This window comes from Phoxinus phoxinus, assembly GCF_949152265.1.
Source record: "Phoxinus phoxinus genome assembly, chromosome: 9".
NCBI classification, from domain to species: Eukaryota; Metazoa; Chordata; class Actinopteri; order Cypriniformes; family Leuciscidae; genus Phoxinus; species Phoxinus phoxinus.
In genome coordinates this window covers 15,502,963-15,517,916 of record NC_136884.1, presented here as the reverse complement: position 1 = coordinate 15,517,916, position 14,954 = coordinate 15,502,963, and the positions used below count along the sequence as shown (strand labels likewise).

At 36.3% G+C, this 14,954-nt stretch overlaps 1 protein-coding gene across 4 annotated transcripts in view; it reads left to right on the top strand.

Moving 5' to 3' along the window:
- celf2 (cugbp, Elav-like family member 2) overlaps positions 1-14,954 on the top strand; it is a 620,189-nt gene that overhangs the window by 362,631 nt on the left and 242,604 nt on the right. For all 4 annotated transcript variants that reach the window (XM_079623589.1, XM_079623577.1, XM_079623579.1 and 1 more), the window contains exon 6: positions 10,650-10,705. The gene's annotated coding sequence lies outside the window, so the exon portion shown is untranslated. The remainder of the gene's footprint in view (positions 1-10,649; positions 10,706-14,954) is intronic.

Here is a 14,954-nt window from a genome sequence, read left to right as displayed (position 1 = left end):
CTTCTTTTCTCTCGAACGTGGTAGATGTTTTTATTTTTATTTTATAAACATTAATGAATCGGACAACATCAGGAAAATTAGGCTGCTCTCAATTTAAGACAGAATGCACTGACTGAATATACGACACACATCCGGTTTCTTTCACAACTGTTCACTTATGACATAACGGAGAGAATACTTGCCGAAATGGGTATTTTTAAACTAATTTTGTGTGTATGTGTCTGTTCAAGCGCAAGTAAACGCGTCTCTCTCTCTCTCTCTCTCTCTCTCTCTCTCTCTCTCTCTCTCTCTCTCTCTCTCTCTCTCTCTCTCTCTCTCTGTGTGTGTGTGAGACTGTGCGCACAGATAACAGCATGCGAGTCCTGATTTTTGCCTCTTCTTCTGGATTTAAAATCGTTAGAATGTGTAAATTGGCAAGACAAAACACGTTCAATTGATAAACTTTCACTCTATGATGGTTAAACGGAGCAGTTAATCCGCAAATCACATGCGTGCTGAACCATGGGGCCTGGTCCATATGGATCACGGCTCAACTGCGATCCGTTGCGCCCCTAATATTTAATGAACAGACTTATCATCATGATAGCTATCTTACCAGAGATGGAGAGATACTCTACTCCAGAAAGTAAACGTGTCCCTGTCCCCAAAAATTAAGTTACAGTTTAATTACAGTTAAGCCAAATATGAAAAATCTGTCCTCCTTTATTCAAGTTCACGTCATTTCAAACCTCCATAACTGTGTTTTCCATTTTACAAAAATACAATTTTGTAAGACTGTACAAGCTGCCATGCAGTGAAATATGATTTTTGTGGTCTAATATATGCAAAAAATGACTAAAAACACCTTAAAAGTAGTTAATATGACTCATGTTCTATAATCTATTTGGAAACATACATTCTATTTGGAACATTCCTCAAAATATCTTGTGTTGTTTTTTATGGAAGTCATAAAAAAAAAAGTCATTTTCTGTGAACAGTTTATTTAATAGCAATTAGACTTTATCACATCAAGCTAAAAAAAATGTCCATGAAGTATATTTAGAACGTCTAATCATCCATGTTCATGCATTTCTCTCTGTCCAGTTCATTTAACCTCATTTTGATATTATTGCTCATCTTTACACTGAAGCGGCATATGTGAATGTGTGTGAGGTTATAGGAGAATGTGCGGGATACAGACGATGTGTGTGTTTGTACGTTAGAGAGCCAAGGCTAAAAGCCTTCCAATTAAGAGACGCTCCACGGGCCTGGCGTCTGGCCCATCTTCACCTATGTTGCTATGGCAACTGTCAGGTGGATTTCCTGGTGGCTCTTGGTTGAAGTTAGTGTCTGTTGTTTCGTCTCTTTATCTCTGTTCATTTGCTTCTTTTTTGCTTTTAACTTCTTATATTAACCCTTCATCTTTTCCTCTAATTTGTTCTTTTGAGAGGAAAAATAAACAATAAAAAGAATACTTTGTATCAGGTCAGATCGAGCTACAAATTCATTGTCTCAGCGTGTTCAGGTAAATGGCTGTAATAACTGTATTTTATCAGTGTTATTGTTCTGAAGTCATGCTCCAGTGATCTATATTTAATGTGGAGATACGGAGAGCACGCTCTCGCATTGTAGCCGTTTTGTCAATTAATGGCTTTCTGATCTTTGTGCATTAGCCTGTATTTAAGTGTCTTTCCAGTGGAAAGTTGTACTGTGAGCCTTCTGTTTTGAAGATCAGTAGCTTTCACAGTTATATTTGTACAAGTATTGACATTCTCGAAGAAATTATTTTGTATAAATTAATCTGTGCATGAACAAATTAGTTGTGGACATGCAATGAGAATACAGAGCTACAAAATTAAAATTATATGATGATTTGGTTTTGGAATGATATTGATTTGTGTTGAGACTTATTTGCAGACTTCGGTGTCTTGCCACCATTTGAGACACCTTTCTCTGGAGAAACATCTGACAAGCCAGAGACTTAAAGAAACAGTTCACCCAAAAATCACAATTGTGTCATCATTTACTCACCCTCAAGTTGTTCCAAACCTGTATGGATTGTTGTCTTCTGCTAAACACAAAAGAAGATATTTTGAAGAATATGGGTAACCAAAAAGTTATATGGCCCAATTGTCTTCCATAGTATGGGCCCTTGGATATTTTAGTTTTTGGACATTTACCCTCAATTTATCTCATTGTCGTACAGAAACAATTATAGTTACATTAAAATATATATTAATATGATATTAGAGAGATATTAACTAGATTCCATGTAACAAGATATCAAATAGATCTCATTAGTCAATACAACAACTGTTCAATAATGTGTTTGTTCAAATTAGACTTCTTGTCTTCATCCACTGTAAACTGTGTAAAATATATATATATACAGGCTATTCAATGGTTCTTTGCAGCAGGTTCAATGAAAGTCTCTCTTCTTATCAAGATTTAACTCTAGGGTTGAATTTATTGAATTATTGTTTTGAAATAAAGAAAAAAGTTAGTGAGTCCAAAAAGTAACCATCACATTGTCAAAATGCGAGTATAATTTAGCTTGGGCGAGTATATAAAATAAGCTTATTTATATGAATAAATATTTTAGGAATTGGACAATAATGATTTAAATGACAGAGTAAACACTTTAGTCTGAATTTTTTTTTTGGTAAAAGCCACATGACAAGAATAAAATCAAAGAAAAACTTCTAAAGAAAAGATCAGAAGATCAGACAACGAGACCTTTTCTTATATTGTTTTACTCCAGAACCTAAAGTTTTAACACATTGCTGGTTGTGCCAACTAAACATAAACTGAAAAACAAAGAAAGAGTTTCCTGATATATTGTAAGTATTGCACAGTTTGTTTGAAGATCCCTCTACCAGTTCGACAGCAGCAACACTGGCTGAACCAATGATGTGCGTTTGGGGTGTGGCTATCTGTTTGACTGACCAATGGCAGGGAGTTTTCGAGAACACTGGTTGGTTCTGCTACTGGCACAGTAATTCGACAGTTCGTCTGGATATAGGTGGTTCTCTGAAAATACATTTTGGAATCTAATTGCTACCTTTCATTTTAAGAACCTATAGTTCTTTTTTTCTTACCCTTTAGTTATTTTCTATAGTCTTTATAATACATTTTTTTAATGCATACTTTCTTCTACATTAAAATGTCAGTGTCCATACATATTCTGTTTTAATGAATGTTAATCTGTCTCACTTTCCATCTTTCTCTTTCTCGCCCAGCCACATGTACATGTCTTGAGTCCTGCTCCCTGCGGTGCTGGCAGCTCTGCTCTGAAGACACATCCTGTCCCTTCACTCCATCTGCCACACACACACACACACTCACACACACACACACTCACTCACACAACACCCCCAGAAGGGTCGTCCGTCACCACCTGTCAGATCCAAAGTCCCTTGCAGTCTTTCTCTCAGTCTGTCTCATGCCTCTCTCTCTCTCTCTCTCTCTCTCTCTCTCTCTCTCTCTCTCTCTCTCTCTCTCTCTCTCTCTCTCTCTCTCTCTCTCTCACACACACACACACACACAGTCTTTCTGTCTCTGGCGTGTCCCTCTTGACAATGTAATTCTGCTTTGTCAGTAAATGTCCACCTTTCTGCTCTCTTTTGTTGGAACTGTTCTTAAGTGTGTTGGATGCACTCTTTGGAGGCACTATGTGTGTTTTGTGCTGCCTCGAGCGCCAGTTTTTTTTTTCATTTTTTTTTTTCAGGTTCTCAGCATGCCCGTCTTTGAAAAGTCAACATTTACTTCCATAACACACATTTGCAGTGCACTGTGACAAGTTATTCGAAATAAAATAAAAAATGGAAGTTTGTAAATGTGAAGGTTTCTAAAATGTGAAATATATTTGTCACGATTCGGTGTGGCTTAACAACACGCACGGCACAAGGAGATTCAGGGAAATAGTATTCAATAAGCTCAACGATCACTTCAGCAAAACCACAGGAGATATAATAAGTATAACCACACTTAAACATCAATGTAAACGCAAAAAAACCCGAACAAATAACTAAATTAAGTTAATACACAGACTGAGAACAGGTGTGTTATTTAATTAACAACCAAGAAAACTGATGATGACTAGGAACTAAGGCAAAGCAAGCACAGGAAACAACAGATATACACGTTTCAATATTAATATGTGAATATTTAAATTCGTCCTCTCCAACCACATAAACAAGAGATCACTTAATCAATTGCATATGAAATTAAAAGAGTAATGACGGCTGGTAAATCAAATTGGAACAGTAAATAAAACAACATTTGAATCACTCTATATAACCTAACAATGAAAACTGCAATAAACTGCTAAACTGGCAAAAATGAACCATACGATATTCAAATTCCTGAAATCAATATTAATATGTACAGTACACGCTGGCTTTGATCTATAAAGCCTGGCATATCGTCACGCTGTAATGGATTACATCAGAGCTTCACAATTCAGTCACTCGAGCAGCCTTGATGCATCGTGGGTCGTCTTGGCATTAGGTAAACTTCCTTTTATAGCTTTCTTTTTATTTCCTTATGCTTTCAGTGCTTTTCTCTCTGATTTATCTGGTACATAAACAAACATAAAAATACAGAAATGTGTGCTTATATAACATGCGTTTATTTTCTTCATCAGCTTCCATTTTTTTTGATGAATTTTAAGGCGACGGGTTTCCTTACTTTTTTTAAAAGTTAAGTCAACTGGTCAGTTTTTATAATGCAGTTGAGTGCCGGCAGCGTCCTTATAACATTGGGTATAGGACTGGACAACCAGTAATGATCGTACACTCCATCCTGTTAGAATCAAACCGAACAAGAAAAGAAAATGGAAAGAGAACACGGCACAATAGAACACATACAAGAAACGCCGGACGTAACAAGTGCAATTTAACTATATATAATGTCTTTCATAAAAGACAATGTGTTTACATAAGCTTCTAAGTAATCTCTGAATGAATTAGTTCTAAACTTGCACATTCCTGGTTTCCTCCATCACACTTTTGCGGACAGCATGACGCCTCCCCCGGTGCGGTACGGTTGCCTAGCGACCTCAGAGCACATGAAGTATATGCTATATACTATTTTAAGGTGCTGTACAGAAAGTTCACTTCTGTAAGTGTTCAGCCTCTTTCTGCACTCACCTTAGATTATTATATGCTGGCAGACTGTAATTAGATTGAAGATCATTTACCGCAGATGAATTACTTTTGATAATTCTATGGGAGTGTGTGAGGGAGAGAGTGTGCGTGTGGGCAGGTGATGAATAGGACATTTTTAGGTCATCTTGTTAGGTATATTATTACTGTGACCCCAGGTTGGTGCATTTAGATTTGCATTTTGATTGTCGCTATATAATAACGCTGGCATATTTAAGAGCAGACACCGAGAGTTCAGTTTTAAGTCGTCCAAAGGGAGCTAGATGGCAACATGCACAACAATCAACACACTTAAGTTATTCATGAGAGACCTGCATATTACAGCGCGGACGGTTAAAAGGCTGCTGGGGGGAAAACAACAACCAGTCGTTTTAAATAAAATACTGTACATCTTATAAGTGGTAATAATAATTGCAATCGTTACTTTGAAGTCTGCATTTAAATCAAAATGGATCTTATTTACTTTGTTAACACACATTACTTGTTTTGTGATTTAAGTGAATCCACATTAAACAAAATCTAATCTATTTAATCAGTTGTATGCACTGTAAAAAAATTATATGACCAATAAGTTATGACGACATAATCTTGTAAGTTTTACAAGATTCTTTAAAAGATTATTTTACAAGAATCAAGATTCTATTTTTTTAAGTCAGTTTTTTTAAGTTGAAATGACTGAAACATTCAAGTTGATTGTACTTAATAAAAAAAATTATAGGTAATTGCGACTTTTTCCCCCGGTTTCACAAACAATTTTAAAGCATAGTCCTAGACTAAAATGTAAGTCTGAGCTGTTCCAACTGAAATAAACTTGCACTGAGTGATCTTAAAATATATCAGTGCCTTTGTTTTGTCTCAAGATGAACACCAGTAATGTTTTTTTCTAAGCATGTTTATGAAAATGATTTAAATGTCCTAATTGAACTATGGACTAATCCTGATTTAGGCTAAACCCTGTCTGTGAAACCGGGCCTTAATCTCATAATTCTGAGATATAAACTCGCAATTGCAAGTTATCAAGTCAGAATTGCGAGATACCAACTTGCAATTTATATCTTCCGATTATGGCATTATAACGCGCAATTGCAAGTTTATATCTCACAATTCTGAGAAATAAAGTCAGAATTATGATATAAAAAGTGCCAATTACCTTTGTATTTTTCTTGTGGTTAAACAAGCTTCCATAGGTGTGTGTATGTGTGTTCTCTTATTTAGTATATTCCTTCAGTTTCAAAACAGAAACGGTTGTTTCAACAATTCTTTCTTTTTTTTCATTGTCCTTCTCTGTTTGTTGACAGTTATCAGAGAGGGGTTATTTTCCTCTTATTACAGTTATAAATACATATGACAATTCAACATCAATGGCCTTCGGGGCAGCTAATTTTTTCCTCTTTTCAGATAACATGTTTGCACATATTTAGACCGTGTTTGAATAACATGTTTATTTGGTGGCTCTGAGTGGGTGGCTGTGCGTTCTGGGAGTGCCAAGGTCAACAGAAGACTTCTCAATTGTTTCCCTTGGTGTTCGAATCATTTCCCAACTATGTTAACTGAAGAGCTATAGCAACAACCTAAATCAAAAAAGAAAAGGTGTAATTGTAACCTCAAAAGACCTTCCTGGTGTTGTTGAGTTTTTTTTTCTTTCTATGTTATGATTGAGTCAGTAAGAGATATTGTTGGCTGACCCTGTTGGGGACACATTGATAGCAGATGGAGGCATTTTAATTCAAATGAAACATAACAGAGCAATGAGTAACATTAGCCAATTATCTTAAGCGCACTATAATCAGTAGTTGCGCTAATAATCTTTTGATTGATGTTTACAGTATGTTGCAGAGTATATCATATTTAAGAAGTTTTTGTTAGATGGGTGGATGAATGGATGGGTGGATGGATGGATGGATGGATGGATGGATGGATGGATGGATGGATGGATGGATGGATGGATGGATGGATGGATGGATGGATGGATGGATGGATGGGTGGATGGATGGATGGATGGATAGATAGATAAGTGGATAGATGGATGGATGGATGGATGGATGGATGGATGGATAGATAAGTGGATGGATGGATGGATGGATATATAAGTGGATGGATGGATGGATGGATGGATGGATGGATGGATGGATGGATGGATGGATAGATAAGTGGATGGATGGATGGATGGATAGATAAGTGGATGGATGGATGGATGGATATATAAGTGGATGGATGGATGGATGGATGGATGGATAGATAAGTGGATGGATGGATGGATGCAATCGGATCATTCACATCAACGCAATCGAAGCATCTTCTTAGTAAAGATTGCAAGTATCTGCCTTCATTTCTCCTGTTTATGATCATTTCATTTTTCTACCCTTTGTACTTCCTGTCTCTTTCTCCCAGCGTCCTTTGCTGGCTCCCAAATCCCTGTGCGGGTGGTACTGGCATTTTCTCTGCAGATTCCGTCGGCTTACCTTCCATTCGCACGAAGGGACCGCGGAAACGAATCGCATCATATCTCAAAGCCCCCGAGGCGGAAACAGACTCTCTTCCCATGCTTGTGCAGCATTCAACACCTATTTACCATACTAAAACCTGTCCACACATGCCAACACACCACTCACCGGCTCAAATGTCCCCAAACGCTGCCTGGGAAGGAAAGTCATTTATTATTATTGATGTCAAAATGTGTGTGCGTGTCTCATTTCGGAGGAAGCGGTAAGACACTGGGCGAAACGGGGTCCGGGCCACAGGGATTAAGGCAAAGTAGATTAAGCAAACACTGCCATATTCCAACTCAGCCATGAGCAAAAGGTCTATTCACGGAGCAAGCAACATCTGCAGAGGCTTAGGGATGCATGGAAACTGCCGGAAACAGAAAGAGAGAGAGAGAAAGACGACGATGCTGTGGGAAGTCTATCGGAGAGAGCCGCTGAATGAGAGGAAGAGAAAGAGACCGATAGATTCACAAATGGGTTACGGGGAAAGTGTGGCTGCTGGGATTAAGGAGCGTGTTTAGTAAGCAGTCGCTGTGGGTTCCGACGTTCAGTCGTTAATCCTGTTATGCTTCCTTCTTTTCCTTCGATGACGTCGTTTCAGTCAATACTGGTCCTGATGAACTTGCCAATGGTGTTTGATTTCTAGTTAAGCAAGCCAGCCCATTATTGTCAGGCCTAAATTGGATCTCGGCTGATCCAACGGGCTATTTAATTTGAAGGAAAACACAAATCGCTCTCTCTTCCTCTCTCTCTCTCTACTGCTTTTGAAAAACAAAATGGATATAGAGCATGTTTGCGAGGGATGATCCCAATTTAGTATTCTGTAATTTTGATAGGTCTATTTAACTCGTACTGATGTAATTAGGCCGTGTGTTACAGATGGGGAAGAAATTTGATTTCCACGGCAAATCTGGGAGATATCTCCCAAAAACAACGGTTCCACTTTATTTTGATAGTTCACTTAGACATTCTACTAACTGTAAGTAACTTTGCAACTACATGTCAACTAACTCTCATTAGAGTATAAGTAGACAAGTAGACTGTTAGTAGACAGTTAGGTTATTATAATTATTAGTAAACAGTCTGCTTAATATCTGCTAACACTTTATTTTGATGGTTCCGAAACAGATAATCTACTGACTATAATTTAAAACTACAAGTCAACTTATTCTACTATCCCGAACCCTAACACCTAACTGTCTACTGACACTCTACTAATACTCTAATGACAGTTAGTTGACATGTAGCTGCAAAGTTACTTATAGTTAGTAGAATGTCTAAAGTGGACTATCGAAATAAAGTGTTACCAAAACAACTAGTGCAACATAATAAAATAAACTGGTTTTCATATAGGCTAACTTTTTATCAGCCTTTATTGACTTTATTGACACTGTAAAAAAAAATTTCTTATAACAAGTAAATTGTGTGTTTTTTTCTGTTCCCAAATCAATGCATCTAAATGCAGGTATTTCAAAAAATATATAGATTTTGAGTACAGTTTGAGTTGAATTAAGACGTTGTTGTTGTTGTTGTTGTTGTTGTTGTTGTTGTTGTTGTTGTTCAAATATGCCTACATTGAAAAAAGCAATATGAAATGAAGAAGTATGGTTACATAGTTGACTGTTGATTCATTTTATTTACATTTTTGTTATTGATTCTGTTGTCACATTCGTTTTTGGCTTGCTAGGTCAGAATCACACCAGCTTGTTGAATCTTAGTTGTGTTTTACTCAAGTCTTGATGTCTGTATGTGCCATTTTAAGGTAATTTATGAGTGAGGTTGGCTCTTTTTTTTTGTCACATGAGTGTTCTTTTGATGGAATCTTCTGTTACTTAGTCTAAGTGGCTAAATGGGGTACATTTAAAGTCATGGCAACCTGACATTTTAGTTCAGTCAAGACATTCACCTAAAGTAATTTACTAAGTGCATGTCAAAAAAAAAAAGCAATGTAAAAGCAATTGTGTAAAGCATTTGTAAATCTCAAGTTATTTTTTATTTTTTTCCAGTCAGTGACTTAACAAAACATCACCGACACTGATGGTTATATTTACTATATTTGGTATGTATGCTTCAGACAACTATTGTTAAGTTTACAAAGTTGTAACAAATTGATTAAACATAAGGGTATGTATGGTTTCCTTTAAAGACCTAATGAAATAGCTTGACGTAATTGTAGTAGGAAGTTGGATGTCAGACTAAATATATATTTTAAATACATAACCAATAGCCTCTAGTTTACATCGATTTATCAACGATAAGTAAAATAATATAAGGCTTCAAAGCTAACCCAACTGGACTAAAAGCCACAAATCTCCCATTTTGATTTTAAAGGTTTCATCACTGGTTATAATTGCCAAGTCTTGTCTCCGTCACAATGCTTGTTTAATCTATCATGCTGACTCTCGATTCTGAAAATAGTAAGTCTAGAGATTCTAACATAGAGTCTAGAAGGTAACACTTTTTTTTACATGCACACAGGATATTGGCAGTTTATTAGTATTTATAAAGCACATATTAATGCCTTATTCTGCATGACCTTTTATATTTCTTAATCATACCCAATACCTAAACTTAACAACCTTACTAACTATTAATAAACAGTACTTAGGAGTTTATTGAGGCAAAAGTCATTGTTAATAGTGAGTTAATAGTGAGAATTGGACCCTAATTTAAAGCGTGTCCATCTAGAAGAATCTGCTTTGTAAAAGGCGTAATTAAAAACATTTTTGACGCATGATGCTTGGCAGAATAGATGTCTCAGAAACTAGTTTTTTTTCTCCTGAATCTGCATTTCAGAATGAAATTAACTGTGAAGAAACGTCAGATGAAAGATCATTCATGTAAATATTGGCTAGCATCTTGAGAGATGCAATGCTTCCTGTATATATACAAAGAATAACAAAGTAGAATTATAAAAGTGTTACTTCTGAACATGAACTTGTACCACTTTTTCTCCAACAAGTTTTACCTAGAAAGGTAAAAGTTTTTGTTTCTTTCTTTCTTTTTTCTTGTTTTACAGTGCGCATCCCCCCAGCTGCTCTGGCCCTCCTGCAGTGCAAACCCTACAGGCTTCTGGTAAGTCTCTGGTTCTTGTCAAAGTATTTTATGTAAAATATGATATGTTTTAACTAGGTGATTGATAGATAAAACAACCACAAGAAAGAAAAAAAAGGAACATTTCTTAGGAATGTTTCTTAAATGCAGAAGGATTTACTTTACTTTTGTTTTATTGCCTTTATATCAGTGAAATTCTTCATTCTTCACTCTGGGCTAAACATAATTTGGAAATAGCTGAGCATGTAAGTATGTAAATATGTGCTGCAGACTATCCTCTATAACACCAAAAGTACAGTACACAACAAAAATGACTTTGGTGAGAAAAGAGCTGTCAAGAAAACATCTTATATTTTGTCCCCCCATGACCACTCGTAATGTGGTGATAGTCAAAAGTTGCTCTCAGCAATATCATCAATTGATGTAGAATGTGCTTATTTGTTTCCCTCATCCTTTGGTTGATGTTCTTTGGAATCTTCTTGGTTCCAACAATCTCAAGAAAATAAGCATCTTTCCGACGGAGTCGAGGAAGGTTTGACGGCACCTGTAGGACAGGCTCAGCTTCTTCCTCTTGTGTTTAATTGCGTTTATCTTTCAGAAGTGTTGAATGCAATCTGACTGCTTCATGAAACTAATTAATCTCACAAGTGAACTGCCCTGATTATTTCCCATTATTTGGCATTATTGAGTCATTTGAATTCATTTGCATTTTTATTACATTCATTAAAAAAAAATATTAAAAAAAAGGAGATCTGACATTGATTAATGATTTTAATGCAGATAAGCCATACATATAATCCTAATACATAGTTCAACTAAATAGCATACATTACGCTATAGTATAAATATATAATATTCAGGTATGCACGTACAGTAGTTGACAAATACTGAAAATGATAAGGTTAAAATATATATATTTTTAACTCTTTCCCCACCAGTGTTTTTAAAAAAGCGTTTTTGGCTATTTTCACAAAATCTCGTGTGCCCCAGAATATGTTCATGCAATACTGTATAAAAACAACAGACCAGATGCTGTTAAACCGAAAAAAAGCTTTTTTTATTCTTGCGGCATGAGAGAAAGTATGATATTTAAACAAGAATTACATTAAAAAGAAGAAAAAATAGCCTAATTATCAAACTCTTGCATAATTTCAAATAAGTTTTAAAGTATAGCGTATTACACCGTTACAATCAATTTGCATTGAATTTAATTTAATTGAAAGTGACTGTTTATAATATTACAAACGATTTCCGCTGACATTTGTTCTGCTTGTGTTTCATGAATACGGTCCAATGCGAGCGCCTCAATGGCTTTCACTGATTAATGTTTAAAGCATATAGAGTCATTTAGTAACCATTGTCTGGTGATTACATTACACGGACATTGAGGTTGTCCAGCAGGAAGGAATGGACACAAAAACAGATGTACTATATTAAGAGGCTCTTAGGGCTTTATCAATTCTAACATGTCTAATTCCCCATGCCATTAAAATCACACTCATCATCTGCCAAATCTAGAGACAAATGTTCTCCCTTCTCTCTCTCTTTCATTAGGATTATCCGGCTCCTTTTTCCTAGATATCAGGCAGGCCCCCAACCCCCTTCTGTGCTCTTAAGTGCGATGGCATTTGGGAGATGACAAACCGACACACAGGCGGTTAATTCCTCTGCAACGCCAGGTCGTTCCCAAAGCGCTGCGCCGTCACAGTGTTTATATGAGAAGAATTCCTCACCCCCTCCCAGCGACCATATCATAACCACAGGGAGCGCAAAGCATCAGCCGGTTGTTAAAGTGAGTGATGTGAGCTCTTAAGACGATAGCTTTGTCTGCGAGACACACGCGTCTGATGCTGTTCGAGTTATGGAGGTGTTAGAGGCTGGTGGATGAATTATGACAGCCTATCAGACGTGCATAAAGACACAATCTGTTCCTATGCCAGCCTTTTCCACGCTGAAGTAGAGCACCGAGTCTGGTGATTTATATAAGCATTTATTCACAATTAGAAAATATGATCATATCAGTGCAAAGCTGATCGGTCTTCATTCGCTCCGGGACTTGTCTGTGCGTGTTTCAGAAAGCATATGTCTTTGAATTTGAACACAGAGGCTGCATTTGCAATGGCATCTTAACGTACTCTTCTTACAGCATATCCTAACTAGGCCTGATGTGGCAAGCAATTTGTCGGTCCAAACTGAACGCAAAAACTACTGCACAACATTACACAATCTTAATGGTACTTTATATACAGCTATGTGGAGAGAGATTTTTGACCAATGAGATTGTATGATGGGCGGGGCTACTTATGAGTTAAAACATAAAAAGAAAAATATGTAATTGGACATTTGCCTTGGGTAAAATGTAAAAAACTAAAGTTGCTGCCTTTACCATTTTTAAGTAGAATCAACTGTTGTAGTCGGATGTTTTAGTCGTTTCAACTTAAATTACAATAAACTGTCTTAAATGTGTTTGAGTCTTGCATAACTTACAAAAAGTTATATATTTTCATGAACTAAAGCAATGTAAAAACATGTAGCTTAAATTGTGCAAGGTAACAATCAATGTACAAGCTGATTAGCTGTTAGCTTAGCTTAAACACTGTAAAAAAATATTTTTTTACAGTATTTAAGCTAAGCTAACAGCTAATCAGCTTGTACATTGATTGTTACCTTGCACAATTGAAGCTAACGACGGCAATAAAAAAGCTTTATTGCAGCTTTATTGCAAATGCCTGTTGATTTATCATTATACTTACAGTAGCATTTATATTGTGCACACACATGCATTTCTGTATGTATTTAATACTCAGAGGGTCTACAGTACTGCATTTGTCAAAATGTGTAGTGTACAACCAGAGCACACTATAAAATACTGTATCCCATGATGCAATGTGCTAAACTCCATTTGTGGTTATGTAATATAAAGCAATAATATCAGCCACACTTTGCAACATCTCTTTCTTGACTGTCATACAAAAAAGTAATCGATTTAAAATAAATAAATTAAATTGGAGAAATTTGCATTTAAAATGTAAAATTACCATATTTATCTCCAAGATGACCTTTTGAATCAGCTCTATTAATTAAACATGCAATGCATTGCGGTCATGTGACGACAATGTAGCGCGCTACTGCATAGTGCTTACTGTTCCACTTATTAACAGAAACTATTGTATACTGAATGGTTTTCAGTAAGTAGTGCTCTAGAATTCCACGAACATAGCCAATGTATGAACCTTCATTAGTGTGCAAGCGTGAAGTGTACTTTGATTATGCGATTCATCATTGGTCGAAATCAGTAGTTAAGTGTCACACGATGAACCCTCAAGAACAGATCTCTAACATATGATCATTACGGAGAATCACCTCCAATAATCTAGACAGACAGAGATCATTAAAGCCTGATTATGCTGCTAACACCTGACAGAGAGAGAAGGAAAGAGGACAGTAGGGGTGGGAATCGAAAGGATGTGGTTGAGTTGGGTGCAGATTCCACTTAACACTTCTGGTTGCTTAATTAATCTTTTAGTACTCGGAAAATAATTCTAATAATCAATCAATCAATACATTCATCCATCCAGTCGCACCGCAACCTGGTGACATTTACATTGTTGACTACACGGCACAATCTGATTGGTCCATGGCGCATCTGCAGCCAATGAGACCCGGCAGCCTGCACCATCTAGAGTTTCATGACAGATCTTTGGTATTTATTATTTTTTTTGAAACAATGTAAAATGTATAACAGTTCAACTTGATGAGACTTTGAAGTGACTTTGTGGTGATTAGTTTGATTCACCTCGGTCTGATTTGTTCAGTTTTATTTACTTATTCCTTCAGTGGTTCTTTCTGCAAGTTACATCACTACCACAGTAGATGATGTAAATGCATTTTTATGTGTTTTGAATGAGTAATTGAATTATTTCATACTCATTCAGACACTAACTTATTTTGTAAAATGCATTTTTGCTTAATGTCTCCAATTGATGAGATGATGGTCGAATGCGGCACTTTTTGTAAATGCTTTTCACTTATGCTATATAAATTTTTTTAAGTCAGGAGAAACCAAACACTTGTTATTTCACAAATTAAATTCCATATTGTGATGTATATCCTTACTTGATTTCGTCCATCTGGAATTGATTGAATCAGTGGGTCGTTGAAACGCGACGTAAGGATCCCGGGTCCAATTCCGCGTCTACTTGTTTTAAGTGAGAATATTATCTCAACAGCCATTCATGAGTACTGTTTATTCATATTACACATAATGTAA